The following is a 22,738-nucleotide window of genomic DNA, read 5'->3' as shown; positions in this document are numbered from 1 at the left end:
GACAATCTAGTTTATAGCAATGAACAGAAAAGTATACAAGTGTTATTTCAACATTCTTTTGGCAATATGTATAAGTCTAGGGCTGCCATACACATGATTCTGGGTTCTAATACAGGACATTAAAGACATTTTTACTGTTGTTCCATTTCCCATTATATTCACTCTCAATTATAATACTTTATATACTGGAGCTGATATGACTTATATGTATGAGGGCTAAGATACCCTTATAGTGTTTTCAGATGTATGACTGAGGGCATACTGTCTACTGTCTTTCTCTAAGTATAATTCTGCTATCTGGACTTGGATGGCCTTCAGAATTAAATAAGATGCATGCACAACTGAATTTACATACAAGAACTTTGTCAGGTCACACACATACATGTTTAACATCTCAAACTTTCGGCTGTATTCTGGAATGATTCATGACTCTTTCTGAGCAGCACTTCCTGTGTGGCAAAGATGAATAATCACCATTGTGGAAGAAAATGTTTTGCCCCTTATGCCTATGTTTCAATCCCGCACTTTAAAAATCAATTTTATCAGTGTATAAAGACAGGAAATGTGTCAGGTCATGACATTTACGACTCCAGTGCATGTCTACAAACTTAGCTCACCTAATAGTTAACCTTCCAATTTTCAAAATATATATCCAAGCGACAGCAGCAGACACCCTTCAAACTAAGGTCAAGTGTCAGATTAATCTTCCAATTTAAAATAATTATTTCCTTCTTGCTTGGCACTGTTGCTGCTCTCTGCTTAACATCATGCAAATGCGGTTGGCATTGTTGATAGGGTTTTATCACTACCAGTAAATGCGATAACAGGAATTATCTGGAAATCATTAGTTGCTATTGTGCTAGATCTAGTATTAGACATGTCTGGCATTAGAAGGGAAGGTGCCTAGTTTAGGGGTGCAGAGGTGGGATGTTTAGGAGTCCAGGATATTTATTGGACTCCTGGTAAAGCAGCACAGCCACAGGCTTCTGCAGGGGACTATTGTGGCTCCCAGTACAAGTCTTGGAGTAGTTTGACTCAGGCTGTATCCAGTACAACTGGCATCACAAGCACTGGGGAACAGTGTAGGGACCACTTCAATACCCTACAAAGGTGCAAGAGAGTATGCTCAAGCAATGGTTGAATGAGTTTCAAGCTGGTGACATTCCACAGCTGTGTAGGTATACTAATAAAAGGATATTTTTAATACATAGAAAGCTAAATATAGGTAAGACTGGTATGAATAATGCTCTGCTGTTCTTTTCTGTTCTTTCCACTGCTAATGTCAAAATAGACTTTAATGATCAGAGAGACTGAAGTAAGCAAGGGGTATGTATGCAATACAAGAGAAGTATTATTGCAATGTTAAAAGTTAAACATGGATTTTTGGGTTTTCTATACAGTAGTAGCAAACTGAACATGCATATCCTAACTGTAAAAGCAAATATGTGTGCATTAGTTTGTAGCATAAACCAAATTAAGGAGTCAAGTGTAAGACTGCAGTCAGAGGTTGGGGGTTCAAATACCATGAGTTAGCAACTATACAATACTGCATTTCTTTAATAATATTACATTAATTAAACTCTATATAAGTGGCATAAATGCCTTGCTGTTAACTGTAATCTGTATACTTGTAAAACGCATTTGTGCAATGTATGCATATTTCAAGGATTACTTTGAGCAATCTGTAGTTATAGTTTGTAGTTGTTAGGATGTATACTTAAGTATAATACTTTAGATAAAATAGTTGTATAATTGTGATAATGCACATTGTATGTCACACATGAAGGTACTAATTTATCTGTTTTTATTTGTTTCTCACCCCAGTGCTTATCTCTTTATTGTTTTCTATTATGTGTCATCACAATGTTTCCATGTCATCCATCTGTTAGAAATCACTAAATAATTTACAGCACAGTGAGGTAGGTCAGCCCCAGTGGATCAGCCGGCTCCCAGCTCCACAGGCTCAGCACCAATGCCCAGCACATCTGTGACCCAACCTGGGAGCAATCCCTCTGCTGCCTCTGCACTACCTATATCCTTAGGTGGTACTGCCTCAGCATCTGGTGCTGTGTTATCCTCCAGGAGTAGAGGCAGAGGGGGGATTTCATCACCTATCAGGAGATGCCAGGGTTGTTGGGTAGGGTTGTGCACAGCACCATTGATGCATGCCTAAGCCAGATGGAGAGGCTGCTCTCCTTCATGGTCCTTTGGAGGAAAAGGCATCAAGCACTTTAGCTGCCAGTAAGGGAACAGTGATGACAGTCCAGTGAGTGATGACTAGATTCTCACTGATTCCAGACTTGATGGGCATGAGCCTGGGTTGTGCTCTCCCTCACCCCATCATGATGTTCCCAAACCTTTTTTGTCCCTCACCATCCCTGTGCCTGTCTTGTTTGTTTGCATTTGCTTCTTCTCCTACCCAACTTAACTGACCCAGAAATACCAATCTTTCTTAGCCAGCATTCCTCTCTCACTGAATTAAAAAAGGGGATCTGTCCCACATAAAAAGTATCATCCCATACATAGCTCTCCAATTCATACTCATGTCTTCTTGACAAACTTGATTTGATCCAATTGGCTCTACAAAATGACTATGTCATTGTCACCCCCTCTTTCTGTAGGTGACAGTTCAAATTCAGCTAATATTCTGCACATATTTTCAGGTTACACTGTTGAAGAAATGGACAGTTATGATTATTTCCACCTCCCTCCTGCACATTCCAGGATTGCTCTCCTTTTGTTCTTCCCCTGCTTGCTCCCCATTTCACCAATTTCCTATGTACTCATTTTTAATAACTATAATCAGGTCAAAAAATAGAATTACACACACAACACACATAAGTACCAAAAAGCAATTGATCGCTTCACTCTTTGGCCTCCATGTTTGTGTGGGATTTGGCATCGCACACCAATGCCAGGTGACAGTGAGCAACTCTATAATGCTGTGGTTGCCTCTGCACAATGCCGCTTAACCCTGCTGCTCTAGGTCAACACACAGTATCACATGCTTAATGTACTGTAAAGAATAATGTCATTGCAGCATCACTGATTATTTGAAAGTATTAGATACATCTGAATTCAAACCCAGTATAATCTGGGCTAAAAAAGAATTGTGTCAATGCATTTACACCTGCTGCCAAATAGTCAGCTAAGCAACAGGTGCATTTCATACACTCAGTACTAACTCTCAAAATTTTAGCAACAACCCCTGCATTGGCACAGTGCTTAACTGTGCACAAAAAAGGAAACTAATGGAAATGTGTATCTTGCATGTGCAAACACTTTGTCTGCCATCACGCAAACCCTGGTCTCTCACCATTGCACTATACAAAGTAAATATTACTATGTATTAATGCTAACTGTCTATTTACTCTTCATGCCATGCAACTTTATGTGGAAACATAACAAAATGAAGGCCCTATATAAGAATATGTCACATATTTACAATGCAGCTATGTGTTACCTCCCCCAATGCACTCAACCTTGGTCTCTCAGTACTTGTTCACAAATATATAAATTACACTAAATAAAGTAATGACAAATGTTGTATGATATGCAATGCACATCAATTTGGTAACATGCAGAACTAGAACAATCTTCACAGTTGAACATGCCTACACATCTATTTCATGCAGGCCTCCAAACATCTTCTCTCCAACATCCACTACTGATGTCATCCACTATAAGTTGTCCTGCAGCCTTGTAAAAGTCAGACTTGTAGCATGGTGCTTGCATAAAGTACTGAGCCCTGTAGTCCATGTAATTAGATAGGTAGGAGGTTCTGTTCTTACTGTAGTCAGCTGGGGTGTGTATGAGTCTATCTAGCCAGAACAGCATAAGTGTGTATACTACAGTTTCCACTCCAATTCCATAGACTGACAGTATTTTGATACTAGCACATGCCTACATATCAGTTTCATGCAGGCCTCCCATCGTCTTCTCTCCAACATTCATTGTTGATGACTTCCACTATAAGTTGTTCTGCAGCCTCGTAAATATTAGACTTATGATGTTGCACTTGAGTAAAGTACTGAGCACTGTAGGCTTGGTAGTCTGTATTCTTAGATAGGTAATGGGTTATGTTCTTACTGCAGTCAACTGGTATGTGTGAGTGTGTGTGTGTGTGTGTGTGTGTGTGTGTGTGTGTGTGTGTGTGTGTGTGTGTGTGTGTGTGTCTAACTAGCCAGCAGACCATAAGTGTGTATCCTACAATAACCACTCCAATTCCATGGATTGACAGTATTTTAATACTTGCACATATCTACACATTCATTTCATGCAGACCTCTCAAAGTCTTCTCTACAACATTCATTGCTGATGTCATCCATTAAGTTGTCCTGTAGCTTTGCAAAAATCAGACTTGAGCCATGGTGCTTGTATAAAGTATTGAGCTCTATAGTCTGTGTACTTAGGTATGGAGTTCTGTTTTCACTGCAGTCAACTGAGGTGTGTGTGTGTGTGTGTGTGTGTGTGTGTGTGTGTGTGTGTGTTTGCATTTGTGCACTTGCTTGACATTAGAGACAGCCTTTTACACCAGGATGTAGGACACTGTTATTAACATACTCTCCTCACCAGACACTGCTGATGTCATCACCTATAAAGTGTTGCCAGAGATACTTTAAGTCAGACATGAACTGTGGAGCTTGCCTTAAACACAGAGTTCTATAGACAGTGTACTTAGATATAGGTTCTGTTCTCACTGCAGTCAACTGGGGTGTGTGTGTGTGTGCGTGTGTGTGCGTGTGTGTGTGTGTTTGTGTGTGTGTGTGTGTGTGTGTGTGTGTGTGTGTGTCTATGTACATGTGCTTGAAATTAGAGAAAGCCTTTTACACCAGCATGTGGGACACTGCTATTACCATATTGTCCTCAGCAGACACTGCTGATGTCACCACCTATAAAATGTTGTGAGACAGTCCATGTCAGACTTTAAATAAAGAGTTCTGTAGTTGGTGTACTTAGGTAGTGGTTCTGTTCTCACTGAAGTCAACCAGTGTTTGTGTGTGTGTGTGTGTGTGTGTGTGTGTGTGTGTGTGTGTGTGTGTGTGTGTGTGTGTGTGTGTGTGTGAGAGTTTGTGTGTATGTGTGTGTTTGTGTGTATGTGTGTGTTTGTGCGTTTGCTTGACAGAGAGAACTTTTTACACCAGCATGTCAGATGTCAGTCACTGTAATTACCATAGTTCCCTCAGCAGACACTGCTGATGTCATCACTTGTAAAGTGTTGTCTGAGACACTCTAAGTCAGACTTGAACTATGACGCTTGCTTCAAATACACAGTTCTGTAGTCAGTGAGCTTAGATAGGTAAGGGTTCTGCTCTCACTGCAGTTAACTGGGGCAGATGTGTGTGTTTGTGCACTTGCTTGACATTAGATAGTGCATTTTACACCAGCACATGTGACACTGCTATAAGCATATTTTCCTCAGCAGACACTGATGATTTCATCAGCTATATCTGATTTGTGGTTGTGCACTATTCCCACCTGGGAAGGATCAGAGACTGGCCTGGAGGCTAGGCAGAAGCCACCTCATCTTACACATTACATGGCTTCCTTCTATTCAAATTGCTATCTAGGTGTGTTCCCAGGTCTCACAACACTGGGTTTTAGCATAGAGGGAGTGTTGTTAATGCTGTGTTTATTTGTAGATTGTGTGGCTTTGTCACCATTTGTCTGTGTTAGCCCCTCTTGTAGGATATTATCATCATCAGTGGACTCAATGATTACACCCAATATGCAAGAATCAGCAAACCTGGTAAGCCAAAGGCCATATACTTTAGCCTGAACTGTCAGGAAATAGATTTCAAACAGTAAAGGGCAAAGCACAGATCCCTGAGGTATGCCAGTAGTGTCAGCTCTACTGGTACAGGTTGATTCACCAACTTTCACTCTGTATGTTCTGTTGGTGAGCCATTGGTTACCCACCTAGTGACTTAAGGGTAATCCCCAGCTGGAAGAGTTTCTCAATGATACCTAAGTGGATTGAAGATTGTGTCAAAACCCTAGGGAAGATCATGATAGGCAGTATGCACTGTCTTACCTTTATCTATTGTCTATCATACAGAATCAAAGGGCTGTGAAACATCACAGATCACTTATGGTGTGACTCAGCACATATACCTTCTTAACACTGTTGAATGCACATTTCATCACACTCTCCACATGGCCTGTAGAAGGATGTACCTCAACATGCATCCATGTGAGTTGGGGGGACAGCACCTGATGCATACATGTAGAGACACATCCTGGACTCTCCATAGCTGTGAGGTAGACCAACATGTCATCATGGACCTTTTCTAAATGGACATAATAATACACTGGCTGTGTGCAACAGACCTGTGTGAGTTGTTAATACTACATCATGTTGGTTACATCTGATAGATGTCCTCAAAGAGGTTATTGAGAGCATGCATGAAGACAACACTATCATCCTGTTGAGCTCGACCAGTCCAAGGCATTTGACACAAATCTACACTGAGGTATTCAATCATCACTGCAACACTGAACAAATTCCACACTGAATGGCCAACAGTTCTCAGTCCATAATAAATTTCCAGGCCTGATAAAGCCTACGGTTGAAAGCGTTTGCCGACTCTGTGTTGTTTTTTAATAAAATTACGTGATTTATCCATTTACTTTGGTCGATCTGTTCTTTGGTGGTTACAGAAGGTGGAGTGAATACTGCCGTATAACAGCGCTGATTGTACTATCAGTATTGGATGAATGCAAACATTTTTTTATAAGTGGATTTATTGACCAGAGTGTGGAGCTTTGGAAATGTATTATGGACTGAGAACTGTTGGCCATTCAGTGTGGAATTTGTTCAGTGTTGCAGTATTATTACAAAAATTTTGTGTGGACATTCTGCCTTACGCTTTCTCTCTCATTCATACTGTTTATACCATTGAATCTGTTTTGGGAAAGCGTTTTAAACAGCCAACATCTATATCTTTATTATTCAATCATCACTGTCAGATATGGCCATAAACAGCTATATTACCAAGTGGGTAGACCAGTGGATCACATATGTGGCATCTAAATATGTTGAAATTTTGAAGTGACCTATAGTTCAGGTCCAGTGAGCAGTTCTGTACATCAGGGCTGTCTGTTAGGCAATTTCCTGTCCACTATTTAAGTCACAGACATCACAAATGACATACACATACTGTGTCCAAACAGCAGTATGAGGGGCTACAGATTGTGGTCAATCATTGACTCCAGTTGTGATATTAGAATAATATAGAGAGTTTCAACACACACCAAATACTGCTGCCACAGCCATGATGACACATGAGAAGAAACAAAACCATGGGGGGATTTGTTACAAAATGAAAACAAAAGCACAGCCCAAGGTAATGTAGACATCATCTCAACCTCTAAGCAGATCAAGTGGTATGTTCTTGGCTATATGGTCAGTAGAATATCCACTAGCATATGGTCACAGTGTTAACTACTCTCTTGTATATAACACAACTGGTGAGTATGTGAAGGACATCCACATCAAAGGCCATAATGCCTCCATAGTTCACAGCCTTAAATACACCAATAACTGAGTACAATGCATCCTTCTTCATGTGCCTACCTACACATCTTCCAGTGATGTGTAACTGCAGTGTACCACCTTTGCCACAGTGAGCTGTCACACATCTTATTGGCCATATCTAGGTGTTAGTTTTGTTGCATAAACAGTGCTGTCTGATGTTGCAGACCCCCATCAAGGTGTTACACCAGATGCGTGTGTGATACCTGTTCCTGTGATGCACACAGTACATACAGAGCTGTTTGACAACATTGACGGAATGGGTCACATTCATGATAGTGTGGATTGTGCTCTATATGTCTCTCTGTATATAGATAGATAGACAGATAGATAGATAGATAGATAGATAGATAGATAGATAGATAGATAGACAGATATAGATATATATAGATATACACAGATATCGATGGATATGTCATGCAGACCAGTGAACTAGCCTGTATTTAGCATATCACATACAGGTATAGCAGTGTCCCTCCTAACACCTTCAGCAGATGTTACCATGTCAATATCGTGTGCTTGATTAGCCTCATAGATTGCTTACATGTCATAATAGTTGTGCAAGTGTGTTTGTGCAGAATCATCTCTGATCACTCAGAATCACATATGTTATGTCAGAGACATAGAATTACTGGTGGTCTTATTCTGATATTATCCATGATTGTGAGTGCTTATTTTAATGTTGTCCATGAACCTCTAACTGTGTCCCACTTGTTGGGGACCTCTGCTGAGATTACACTCATATTCAGGCAAATCGGTTTGCACAGCTTCACAATATGCACCCTACCCAGATTGTATGTAAGATTACTGATAGATGTGGTGTGCATTGTTCATGTAAAGATGCTTATTTCAAAAAGACATCTTCTCCACTGCTATGTCACCTTGTTTGACAGTCAGGATAGATATTTTCACTGTGCAGTCCATGCTGTACCATACTGATATGTGATTAGTGTTCCTGCTACAACTGTTTCCATTGACATGGCCTCACCTGCTGTACATTGGGATGTTTCACCTGCCCTCTTTCTCTGTGGGCATTCCTACAATTCATTTCTGTGTCCCTATTCAACACACACAATTCCCCTGGTTGTTTATTTCACATGGCAGTCCATGTGCCCTTACAGATCATTTAAACAAGTTTTGTACAGAATGCTTTGAATGGGATTTCACAATACTCTGTACTGTATACACTGTCCTGTACTGTGTTTTGAGCAAATACATAACTATATGTTAAGCCCTGGTAATCATTGTGACATTTCTCTCAATCCCACTAACCTACTTTGCTCTGAGGTAGCCACATCCTATCCATGTTGCTTTGCTCTGTTTCCTAGCCGGCAACACTGTTGCCAGCCATGAAACTCCATTTGTTTACATTTAAACATGGTGTGTGGCATGAATATGTAATTAATGCTGCTGCTCATCGTATATTATCCCATAAAGACATAAGCTCCATGTAGGCTTCATGGGAAGCCTACATGGAGCTTATTTGATTCCAGGGATAATCTCTCCCATTTTGCTACCATCAGGTTGGCATATATGGGAGCACATTTTATACCCGTGGCTATATCCAAAGTTGGTCAATAAAATTCACCATCAAAAAGTACAAAATTGATGTGCAACACAATGTCCATAAGGTCTAATAACAGGTTCACCTTACTATTTGATAAAACCTGGTCTTGGCTCAGGGTCTCCCTGAAATATTCCAACTTGCTATGTGGGGAATCACTGAAAATAAGTTTATAACATCAATTGTAACAAAAAAGTAGTTCGCCGAAGAAGCCATTCCCTTAAGGGAATCTAACAGTGCATGGAATCACATAAAATGTGTGGTTTATTAACTGTGATGTGGTTACAGTAAAAGTTAGTATGTGCATCTAAGGGTTCTGTTTTTGTACCCTTTGCAGCCACAGTCCATCTTAAGGGTGGGTCATCTTCACTTTTCTGTATCTCTGGAATGCTGAAAATTGCAGTTTCTAAAAGGATTCTGCATTGTTAATCAATTTAATTCTGAATAATTAAACCTTGGCTAAACATATCAAATAAAAGGCAATCAATTTTTGCATAAGAAATATTGATTTTGTTCTTGGACACCCTTGAATATGTATTACTGTCATTTAAAATTTCAAACATTTTAAATGTGTAGTCAGTCTGATTCATAATTATCACACTACCTCCCTTGTCTGGCTTAATAATTCTAATGTCCATATTTGAGACAAGTTCTTTTAAACATGCTCTTTCCTCTTTTGCCCAGACCTTCTTCTAATGTTCTTCCTAAGCTCACTTTCACATAAATCTTCAAACTGTGATACATGAACATTGGAGAGGAGGATAAATACACTTTTCCTTTTTAAACAACAACCCTTATCCACAATGTGTTCAAAAAACATACTTAAATTGAGCTGCCCAGTGTATAATTTCAAACTAGTTAACCAATTCTGCAATATCAGTCTTGTTAGTCAGCACAAGGGTAAAATCTGTCTTAAATAAGGAAAAGTGGTCAGCTGAAAAGTAAAAGTCACTCAAGTTATGCACATTAAAGTCACTAACTTGATCCTGTTTCTCATCAAAGGTGCACACTATCTGTAGGCTATTCACCTCCTGCATTTCTGCTTTATCTGATTCTTCCTGCTGTTTTTTTTCTGTTTCTGATTCCCAGGGTTGTGTGTTGATTCAGACTAACCTCTCAGAGTACCTTTCTAAGGGGAAATCTAAAAAAAAAACATTGTTATTTAAACTGAAGTTGTTCACCTGTATGTCAGTAAAATTGGTGGCACAAAATTTGGAGTTAAAAGCAGAACCATTATTAATAAATATAGGCTTGTGTAAATGCCAAACATTCATTTTTGAAAAACCTATAACAGACTTTGGCTGTGGGTATACCCATTTATCAATGTATTCCTGAGAATGACTCACCAACCTCTGCTGTTTTTTCTCCAAATTACATTTAACTGACTTATCTAAATCAGGAAACACATGTTTGAATTTGTCCTGATATGAGTCAAACATTAAATCCCTGGTAATAAGTTTGTTCAAAGATTTTATACCATTGTTACGTTTGAGTAACTTATGCTTGCTATCCCTTATCAGCATTCTCATAATTTCTATTCCATTATGGTCAAAAAGCTCCACAAGCTCACAATGCACGACCGATCTTGGTGTCAGTCCATTTGGGTACTTCTATATGCACAGCTCCTTGGGAACATGATTTAAAGATATATTCTTGGAAATAAATAAATTATCTAGTTGTAGCTAGCACCTTATATTTTTAAAAGCCACTCAAAAGATTGCAGCTGCTCATATAAAGATCCCCAATCACCTGAAGTGTTTGTCAGTGTAGGTAATTCCAAATCCAAAGTGTAACCATTTAGAAATATACAAGTTCATACCATAATTACAATCAACTCCTGGGTTTAAAGGATGAACATCCGCACTTTTCTCAAGGTGTATGGGACTAATATTAAATGGATCCATATTACCCAACTGTGTCAGAGTAGTGTGATGCTGGGTAAATGATACATTAGTGAAATATGTGGATATCTGCTGCAAGAAAATCATCAATTCACCTGGCAAATTATTCATCACAGTGAAGCATACCATCTTGTTGCATAGTGCCTTACAAAACCGGTAACCAAATATCTGACCAAAGCCAGGTAGTCACAACCTGGCAAAGTCCAAATAAGAATAAAGGCACCAGTAGCCAAGGAGAAATCACTTTAATATTGAGATAGTTAAAATAAGTAAAAATAGACTTAGTGCTTTCACCCTTATTATCCCCAAGGTTTTATCAGAGTAATGTTTCAAAAATACACACGACAATTTATAGATACACCAGTCAACAACAGCCTATCCAGTAACCATGTTAATTAACAGCAAATAATCAGTATTTTTGTTAAAATATCACTTATAAGTAAATATACAATTAAAAACTTCTAAAATCTTAAACTCATTCTAAAAATATGCTTTTTAGCACATTGGGAATCCACTTTTATGGTACATGGGAATAGATTTATGTCTCACATTAGGTTCTATCAGAGGTTTGTTGATGATATTTTTGTTTTGTGGGTAGGTAATCATGATGAGCTGGACCAGTTTGTCCTATATCTACACCAGACTTGCAGCTTTCATAGATTTGAAACTAATATCTCGGATTCTGTGATAGAGTTCCTGGATGTAAATTTCAGACAGATTCTTTAAATAAAATTGTTACAGGTAGATACAGGAAGAGCTGTTACAGAAATCGCATTTTACAGTGTCAGAGCCTGCACCCACTTTTGATATACAAGAGTATTATTAGAGGTCAGACTCTTCGACTTTCTAGACTTAATAATAAGGATGAAAGATTCCAGGGAGAGATGGATACCATGCAACAAGAAATGATAGAGAGGGGCTATTTGAGTTCTGAATTAATGATGGCATATCAGATTTACCAGAAATTTAGACAGGAGGGGGTAAACACTATTTCTCAGAGATGAGTCATCTGATGAAGTATAGAAGTTGCCATAAAGCTGTGGTTGGATTTAAGTTTAAGGGTATACCTGTTTCTTTAACATATTCTAGTGACATTGGATCTATGTTTGACGTTGTTCAACATAATTGGCATATCCTTACTTTGGATGGTCAAATTAATAGTTGTTAGGCACCTGCCAAAACTTTGGATTTAAGAATAAGAAATCCCTTAAATGCCTACTCTGCTACAAGAATGATAGGAGCCATCAATTTAATCGGGTTGATACATTTCCATGTAGTGCATGTAACTTTTTTTCTTATTTAGACAGCGATAGACATTTTGTACATCATTGCACTAGTAGAAGGTACTTTTTAAAGATGGAAACTAGTTTAACTAAATGTTTAATTTATTTTGTGCAGTGTGTATTATGTTTGAAGTTTTATGTTGGCAAAATCAATCACTGCTTAAAAGAATAAGCCAATATGTCAGATACACCAAGCAAGGAGACATTAAGAATTCATTGGCTAAACACATTCTTGAAATGGGAGCTGATCATCCATTTAAATTTAATGCAGTGGAGATTGTTAAATTGGATGATAGGTTGGGAGACATCAGTGCTACCATTCAGAGTACAGAGTTGTTTTTGATTTTAAATTTGCAAGCCGATAAGGAAGGTAAACTTAATGATGAGGTCTCTTTAAGACCAAGACTTAAACAGAAAGGATTATGTAAGAAATGTTGATACAATGTTGCATGGGATTTGCTTGACTGGTTTCAACTGGATACTTTGTACTTGTTTTCCCTTTGTTTATAGTTGAATTTTTATTTGGTTTTATGGTTTGAAGAAGCAGAGTTTCTGTGAAAGTGCTTACCTTTCTATGTTTGTTTTTATATCTATTGGTATTAAAGTTTCCTCCAGTACAGCATTGCCTTTCTTCTTCTCAACACCTCAGACTGTCAGCTGTATTTATGAATGATTCATGACTATACCTGAGCAGCACTTCTTATGTGGCAAACAGGGAAAATCACTCATGTAGAAGAAAATGTTTTGCCCCTTATGCTTAGGTTTGAATCCCACACTATAAAAATCAAATTTATCAGTATATAAAGTTATATGTCACATAATGAAATGTATGCCCCCAGTGCATGTCTGCAAACTTATCTCAACTAACAGTTACCTTCCAGTTTTCAAAATATATTTCCAAGCTACAGCAGCAGACACCACTCAAACTAAGGTTAAGTGTCAGATTAACCTTCCAATTATAAATATTTCTTTCCTCCCTCCATGGCACTGCTGCTCTCCGGTTAACATCACACAACTGCATTTGGCATCATTGCTCAGGTTTGTGCACTACCAGTAAACATGATAACAGGAATTGGTGGGAAATCATTAGTTGACATTGCTCTAGTTCTGGTATTAGACATGTCTGGTGTTAGAGGTGAAGGAGCCCAGTTTAGGGCACAGAGGTGGGGAGTTCAGGAGTCCAGGATATTTATTGGAATCTTTGTAAAGCACCACAGAGAAATGGTTCTGCAGAGTGGATTATTCTCATTCCCAGTACTAGTCTGAGGCTTGGAGTAGTTTGGCTTAGGCTGTATCCAGTGCAACTGGCATCCCACACACTTAACAGTGTAGGCACCATTTTAACAACCCATGAAGGCTCATGAGAGGTACTTTCAACCAATGGTTGACTGAATTTCAGACTGGTGACATCCCACAGCTGTGTAAGTATGCTAATAAAAGAGTGTTTTAATACATAGAAAGCTAAATATAGGCAAGACTGGTATGCATAAACCTCTTCTGTTCTTTCCACAGCTAATACTGAAATAGAATTTAATTGCCATGCTCATGCTGATCAAATGGAGACACTGAGGGAAGCAAGTAGTATGTATGCAGCACAAGATAAGTATTGTATCTTTAAAAGTTAAAGATAGATGTTTGGTTTTCTATACAGGTGTAGCAAATTGAGCGTGCACACCCTAACTGTAAAAGCAAGTATGCATGCATAAGTGTGTAACACAAGCCAACTTTATGAATCAAGTATAAGACTGTAGTCAGTGGTTGTTGGTTCAAATACCATGAGTAACGCCTAAGCAAGATTGCATTTTTTAAATAACATTACAAAAATTAAACTCTATACCAGTGGCATAAATACCCTGCTGTTAACTGTAATCTGCATAATTATGTATTGTATGCATTGTATTATGTGCAATATATATACATTGCAAGGATTACTTTCAGCAATCTGCAGTTAAAGTGTGTAGTTGTTAGGATGTATACTTAAATGTAATACTTCAGATAAAATGGTTGTATAACTGTGTTAATGCGTTGTATGTCACATATGATGGTATTAATTTTATCTATTTTTTTTCTCACTCCAACCCTTATCTCTTTTTATTATTTTTAATTATGTGTCAACAAAATATTTCCATGTCATCCATCTGTAATAAATCACTAAATGCTTCACAGCACAGTGAGGTAGGCCAGCCCCAGTGGGTCAGCCTTCTCCCACTCCATTGGCTGTAACACCAATGCCCAGCACATCTGGGACCCAAGCTGAAAGCAATCTCTCTGCTGCCGCTGCACTACCTGCACCCTCAGGTAGTACTGCCTCAGCAGCTGGTGCTGTGGTACTCTCCAGGAGTAGTGGAAGAGGTGGTGATTTCATCACCTACCAGGAGATGCCAGAGTTTGTGTGTAGATTGTGCACCTTACCACTGGTGTATGCCTACACTGGATGGAGAGGTTGCTGTCCCTCATGTTACATAGAAGGAGAGAATGTCAAACACTCCAGCCGCCAGTGGCGTAAGGGGGCAGTGATGACAGTCCAGTGGTTGAGAACTTGATTCTCACTGTCTCCATGTTTGATGGGCATGAGCCTGTGTTGTCCCCTCCTTCACACCAATTATGGTGTCTCCCAAGCTTTTGTGTCCCTCATCATCCCTCTGTCTTGTCTTATTTGCATTCGTCTCTTACTGAATTAAAAAAAATAATGGGCACCTGTCCCACAAAAAAAAAAAGTTCAATACATAGCTCTCCATTTTGCACATGTGTCTACTTGACACAGTCAGTTAGGTCCAATTGGCTTTACAACATGATTTTCTTGTTGCAATTCCTCTTTCTAGAGGTGACAGTCGTGATTCAGCAAATATTCTGCAATATACACTGTTGAAGAAATGGATAGCTATGGTTCTTTCCTACCTCCTTCCTGCACATTCCTCTATGCTTTCCCTTTGTGCTCCCCCCCCCTGCTTGCTCTCCATTTCACCACTTTCCTTTCTACCTCATTTTAACACCTATAATCCAGTCAAAAAATAAAATCACACACAACACACATATGTATCCAAAAAAGCAATGGATCCCTTCACGTTTTGGCATCTAAATCTGTGCTGAGTTTGTCATCAGGAAGTAATGCCAAGCAATGATGAGCTACTCTACAATGCTGTAGTTAACTGTGTGCAATCCTACTTAACCCTGCTGTGCTACGTCAATCCATAGTAAGACATGTACTATAAAGAATAAAGTCATATGTTATTGCATTATCCCTGTTTATTTAAAAGTATTAAATACACCTGGATTTGAACCCAGTATTATCTGGGCTCAAAAAGGAAATGATGTCTCAATGCAGTTACACCTGCTGCTTCAGAATCAGCTAAGCAACAGGTATGTTTCATACACTCAATACCAACTCTCATAATTTTAACAACAAGCCCTGCATTTGCACACTGCTTAACTATGCACAAACAGGGAAAGTAATGGAAATGTGTATCTTACATGCACACCTTGCCATACATTATGCAAACCTGCTGCTCACCAGTGCACTATGCAAAGTAAATATTAGCATGTATTAGTGGTTTTTACTATCCATTTGCTTTTCATGCCATGAAACTACATGTGGAAACATAAACTGAAGGCCATGTCTAACAATAAGCCACATATTTACAATCCAGTCATGTGTTACCTCCCCCATGCACTGCAAACCTGGCCTCTCAGTACTAGTTCACAAATATATTAACTACATTACATAAATTAATAACAAATGTTGAGTGAACATCAATTTGGTAATATGCAGAACTAGCCCTATCTTAAAAGTTGAATATGCCTACACATCCATTTCATGCAGGCCTCCCAGCATCTTCTCAATAACATCCACTGCTGATGTCATACTCTATAAGTTGTCCTGTAGCCTTGCAAAAATCAGACATTTATCTTGGTGCTTGCATACAGTACTGAACTCTGTAGTCTGTGTACTTAGACAGGTAGGGGGATTCCGTTTTCACTGTAATCATCTGTGTGTATTTGTGTGTGTGTGTGTGTGTGTGTGTGTGTGTGTGTGTGTGTGTGTGTGTGTGTGTGTGTGTGTGTGTGTGTGTGTGTGTGTGTGTGTGTGTGAGAGTGTGTGTATTTGCACCTGCATGATATTACAGAGAGCCTTTAACACCAGCATGAGGGTCAGTACTATTACCATATTCTCCTCACTAGACACTGCTAATGTCATCACCTATAAAGTGTTGTTTGTGAAACTCCAAGTCAGACATGAGCTGTGGCAATTGCCTTAGATACAGAGTTCTGTAGTCTGTGTTCTCTTCTCACTGCAATCAACTGGTATGTGATGTGTGTGTGTGTGTGTGTGTGTGTGTGTGTGTGTGTGTGTGTGTGTGTGTGTGTGTGTGTGTGTGTGTGTGTGTGTGTGTGTGTGTGTGTGTGTGTGTCTGTGCAATTGCACATTAGAAGAGCCTTTTACACCAGCATGTGGGAAACTGCTATTGACATGTTCTCCTCACTAGACACTACTGATGTCATCAGCTATACCTGATTTGTGGAAGTGCACTATTCCCACCAGGGCAGGGTCAGAGACTGGCTTAGAGGCCAAGCAGAAGTCACTTCATCCTATATGATACAGATTATAATGACCTGGCTTTCAGTCTATCTACATACATCATGGCATGGTTTGCAGGCCTTGTGTTTTCTTGGTGAGAAACCTCTGTATTCTCTCTGGCTGCTGAGTGTGTCTGCTGAGGTACATGCAAAAGGAGCATTATACTCCATTAGTGTGCTGATGAGGTTCAAGTACAGTGCTGTTATATAATAATCACATCTAATTACAATGGCATGATGTATGATATGGACATACCACTTGGACACTTGGTGGTCAAAGTTCAGATCTCTATCTTTGTTTATTCCCAGGTCTTGCATCTCTGGATTTCAGCATGGCAGGAGGGCTGTCAATACTGTAATTAGCAGGGAATTCCACTTTGTAGAAGGCAAAAATAAAGACACATTTTAGCATTTATTTGTAGACCATTTGGCTTTCTCACCAATCATTTTTCTGTGTTAGACGCTGCTGTAGAATGTTATCATCATTGGTAGACTCAATGATTGCACTCAATGTGCAAGAATCAGCAAATGTGGCAAGCCAAAGGCCATATACTTTAGCATGAGCTGTCAAGAAATAGATTACAAACAGTAGTGGACCAAGCACAGATCCATAGGGTATGGCAAAGGTGACAACTCTACAGGTACAGGTTGATTCACCAACTTTCACAGTATGTGTTCTGTCAGTGAGCCAATTTGTTACCCATGTAGTTCATAGGTTCATAGGTAGGTACTAGGTTATTGGCCTTAGGGCCTATATAAGCCTAGCCAAATGGTACCCTGGCTTTCACCACCCAAGAAAATTATTTTCCTGTGCCCATGTCGAGCAGAGCCACAGAAGTGATCCCCGGGGTGAATTTCCTATCTCCCATCCAATCATCAAGATTTTTCTGGAAGAGTGCTAATGAGGAGCTTTGTTTGATATAGACAGGTAGTTTGTTCCAGAGTATGAGAAGTCTCTGGGACAGGAATCTATCCTTCCAGCTTGTTCTGTTTATTGTGATGACAAGGTTTAGGTCCCCAGAGCGTGTAGCTCAGAGGGATTGGGATTTCTTTAAGTGGAACATGTCCAACAGCTCTGGGCTTGACATAGCTTTGTATGTTAGGCAGAGATCGCCTCTGAGTATGTGATATGCGACGGAGTAAAGCTGGAGTTTTTTTGAGATGGTCTGCATAGGGCATCTGTTTGAGGCTGGTAATCCTCTTTGTGAGGTATTTCTGTGGCCTTTCCAGTTGTTGTAAATGTCTTATGAGGTACATACAAAAAGAGGCATTGTACTGTATAATGGGTCTAATGAGTGATGAGTAGAGGGGAACAATGACCTCTTTTTTCCTGGATGAGAAACCTTTTGTGATGAGGTGTGTCATGTAGAAGGATTTCCTGACTACTGTGGTGATGTGATTATCAAAGAAGAGACTACTGCCCACCTGTGTCCCAAGGTCCCTTATCACACTTTCAGTGTTAAGTAGACTACCGCTTATGAGGTAGTTCAGGGGTACAGAGTTTTTACCAAAAGGAATGACAATGCACTTTTTGGCATTGAGCTTGAGGCCATGGTTTTCACACCAGACATTTGTCTCAGTGAGGCCCTTTTGTAGGATGTCCACATCGGTAGGAGTTTTGATTATGGCTCCTAGTTTGCAGTCATCTGTTAACTTTGTTAGCCAAAGACCTTCTGTGTTAGCCTGTACTTCAGAGAAGTAGATACCAAACAGGAGAGGGCCCAGGACTGAACCATGTGGTACTCCACTTGTCACTGGTCTGAAGTTAGATTTAGAGTCTGCTACAGTGTGGGTTCTGTCAGTGAGCCAGTTGGCAACCCATCTTGTGACATAGGGATTTATACCTAGTTCAGTGAGTTTATCTAAAATTCCAGAGTGGGGGATGGTGTTGAAAGCCTTGGCGAGAACTAGATAGCCTGTGTGAACCACCTGACCCTCATATACGGCTTCAGTGACCGCGTCAAACAAGTCTATCAAGTTTAGGAGACATAATCTGCTTTTTGAAAACCTGAACTGGGTAGAGTCCAGAGGTTGGAGATTACCAATGTCATTGTTTATAAGTTCCATGATGATTTGTTCCATAGCCTTGCAGACCAGGCTCATCAGGCTAATGGGGTGGTAGTTCCCGGGGTCCGTGGTGGCTCCCCCTTTGTGGAGTGGGATAACCGTTGCTGTGCACCATTCAGTGGACACAAAGCCTGAGGTGAGGCTATGATTGAACATGATACTTAGGTGGGGTGCTAGTTCATTCTGTAGTTTCTATAGAATGCAGCCTGGGATGTTGTCAGGTCCCATGGATGCTGTGTTCTTGGCTTTGGAGAGTGTGGGTTTTACCTGTGCAGCCGTGATTACAGGAACTTTGCATTTTTCCGATATAGAGATGAGCACTTTAGGGGGTGAGAGAGGGGTAAAGTTAGCACTGAACCCATCTGCCAGGATGTTGGCAATATCAGTTGGTTCTGTATATTTAGTGCCGTTGTACTGTAACTCAGAGCAGATCTCAGTGTTGCCATTGAGATTCTTCACATAGCTATAGATTGCTTTGTGGTTGTCTTTAGAATCAGTGGCAATTTTGTTTTCATAACTAGCTTTGGAGGATTTTATGAGGGATCTCAGCTTCTTACTGAGGCTGACCAGGGAGTTCCTCCAATCATGGGATTTTACTCTTTTTAGCAACATTTTCTTTCTTCTGTTGTCGAGTTTGTTTATGGCAGGGGACCATCAGATTGGCTTCCTTTTTTTGGATTATAGCATCTTGGTTCTGTTAGGGATTGCATGATTCATGCACTTGTGTAAGTGCTTATGAAGTGTATTTGTATAGGATTCAGCAGTTGTACCTCGATTGTCTGTCAGCATGGGTGTCATGACGTTTGCCACTTCTGTCTTAAGAAGTGTGAAGTTGGCTTTGGAGAAATTTTTTACAGTGGTTTCCCTAATGGGGGGTGGAGGTGGATGTGGATGTCTAGGGTGTTGAGCTTGTGGTCAGATCTGACCATCGAGGAATTGACCTCTGGTGTGGAACATCGGTTGCCCATGTTGGTAATGACCAGGTCTAGGATATTGCTGCCCCTGGTGGGGTTGTGGATAAGTTGATCCAAGACTTTGGAATGTATGATTTCCAGAAAATGTTGAGCACAAGAGTTGGTACATGAGTAGTTTTCCCAGTTAATAGTGGGGTAGTTGAAATCACCCATTACTAGGGTGTTAGGTTGTACCCTAATATTTTCCAGTGTATCAAGAAATGAGGAGTGGGAATCCTGGGGCATGGTGGGGGATCTGTAGCAAGCTACAATTTGGATTGTGGTCTTGCCCAGAGTTAGTTGCACTTGGATAATCTCGGATGCATTATGCTGAGCAACTAGCCTGGAGGTGTGGATATCCTTAATGAATATGGACATGCCTTCGCCTTTAATGTTTCACTCCAGGTTAGGTGGCTGACATGTGTGGTATGAATTATAGCCTGGTAATGCAGGGGTGCTCTCTGGAGCCTTGAACCAGGTCTCTGTCACTACACATGTTGATGTTCTCCATTTTAATGAGTGCCTCGAGTGAGTGCATTTTGAGCTTTAGACTTCTAGCATTGAGTAGCATTACCTTCAGATTTTGCTTGCCTGTTACGGTGGTGTATTTGGCATTTGAACCTTGCCTAAATAAGGTACTATAGGGGTGGCAAGGACCTTAGCCATTATCCAGAATCCCAAGGGCAACAGGTGCAGGCCATCTCTGGCAAAGCATCATGGTTTGTCGATCATGTCATCCCAGGCATACAGATACTGGATCCCCTTAGAATGGCATCAGAAGCTTAGCCATTTGTTGAAGTCAATCCATTTGTCCTTGTACTGTGGTATCATTCTGATAAGTATTAATTCCATCTGGGAGAGTTTCTCAATGATAACTACATAGGGGACTGTGTCCAATTCCTAGGCCAGATCAAGATAGGCAGTATGCACTGTCTTACCTTCCTCCAGGCCTATCACTCAGAATCAATGGGTTGTTATAACATCACAGATCACCTATAGAGTGACTCAGCACATACACCTTCCTGACATGGTTAAATACAGACTTCAACACATGTTCCAAACAGACTATGTTCCCATAGAAGGGTGCACATCAACATATGTCCAGCTGAGTTGGGGGGGCACCCGATGCATATGTGTAGGCACATCCTGGCTCTCCTCATCTGTGAGGTAGACCAACATGTCATCACAGACCTTTTTTAAATGGAGACTAGTAATATCCCATCTGTGTGCAACAGACCTGTGCGAGTTGTTAATGCTACTGCTATTCTGTTTCATCTGTTAGATGTTCTCAAAGGGGTCATCAAGGGCATGCATGATGACAATGCTATCATTCATTTGAACTTGACAAGCCCAAGGCATTTGACACAAATCCACATTTAAGGATTCACTCAACACTGTCAGATATGGCCATAAACATCTATATCACCAAGTCAGTTGACTAGTGGATCACATACATGGCATCTAAATAGGCTGGAATGTGTGAAGTTACCTTTATCTCAGGTACAGTGATCAGATACATACATCAGGGCTGTCTACTAGGTCCTTTACTGTCCATTACTTAAGTCACAAATGTCATTAATGCCATAATCATCTTGTGCTCAAACAGCTGTCTGAAGAACTACAGACTGTGGGCAATCCTTGACTCCAACTGTGATATTAGTATAGCACAGACAGTATCAACACATAACAAATATTTATACCACAGCCATAACAACACCTGCAATGAAACAAACCATGGCAACAAATGTACAACCCAAGGGTAATGTAGACATCACACCCTATAATCAGACCAACACGTATGTGACCTGTGTCCTGGCATAGATAGTATGTGGAACATCCACCAGCATGTGGCCACAGTGCTGACTACTTACTTGTATGTAATACAACTACTGAGTATGTGAGGGACATCCATATCAAATGCCATAATTCCTCCACAGTTCACAGCCTTCATCACACCAATAACTGCGAACAATGCACCCTTCTTCATGGACCAACTATGCATCTTCCAGTAATGTGTATCATGTTTGCCACAGTGAGCTGTCACACATCTTATTGCCCATATCTAGGTATTCTTTTTGTTGCATATACAGTACTGTCTGATGGTGCAGACCACCCAGCAAGTTATTACACCAGATGCATATGTGATACCTGTTCCTGTGATGCACACAGTATACCCCTAGGTATTTGACCAGCATTGATAGCATGGGCAACATTAGTGACAGTGTGGAATGTGTCATATATATAGACTATGCATACCAGTGAACTCACTTGTATTGATCATAATGTCATATACAGGTATAGCAGTGTCCCTCCTAACACCTCCAGCAATGTTACAGTGTCGAAATAGTGTGTGTGTGTGTGTGTGTGGCTGCTCTCATAAATTACTGACATGTCATAATAGTTGTACAAGTGTATATGTGCAGAACCATCTCTGATCACTCAGAATCACATAGGCTATGTCAGAGGCATGGAATTACTGGCGCTATTATTTTGATATTGTCCATGATTGTGCTTGCTTCTTTTACTGTTGTCCATGAGCCTTTACCCATGTCCCACTTGTTGAAGACCTCAACTGAGATTACACTCATATTCAGGTAAATCAGTCTGCACTTCTTCACAATATGCACCCTGCCTCAATTGTATATAACATCCCTGATAGATGTCCTATGCATTGTTCATGTAAGGATGTTTATCTCACAAAGCCACCTTTCCCATTGTTATGTCACCTTGTGTGGCAGTCATATAATACACATTTTCACTGTGCAAGCCATACTGTACCATATTGATATGTGATTGGTGTCCCTGCTACAAGTGTCTTCCATTGACATGCCCTCATCTGCTGCATATTAGGTTGTTTAACC

Source organism: Protopterus annectens, chromosome 1.part0 (assembly GCF_019279795.1).
Source record: "Protopterus annectens isolate FY-2018-M chromosome 1.part0, PAN1.0, whole genome shotgun sequence".
Classification (NCBI taxonomy): domain Eukaryota; kingdom Metazoa; phylum Chordata; order Ceratodontiformes; family Protopteridae; genus Protopterus; species Protopterus annectens.
The sequence above is the reverse complement of the archived record's forward strand: the minus strand, read 5'-3'. Positions refer to the sequence as shown.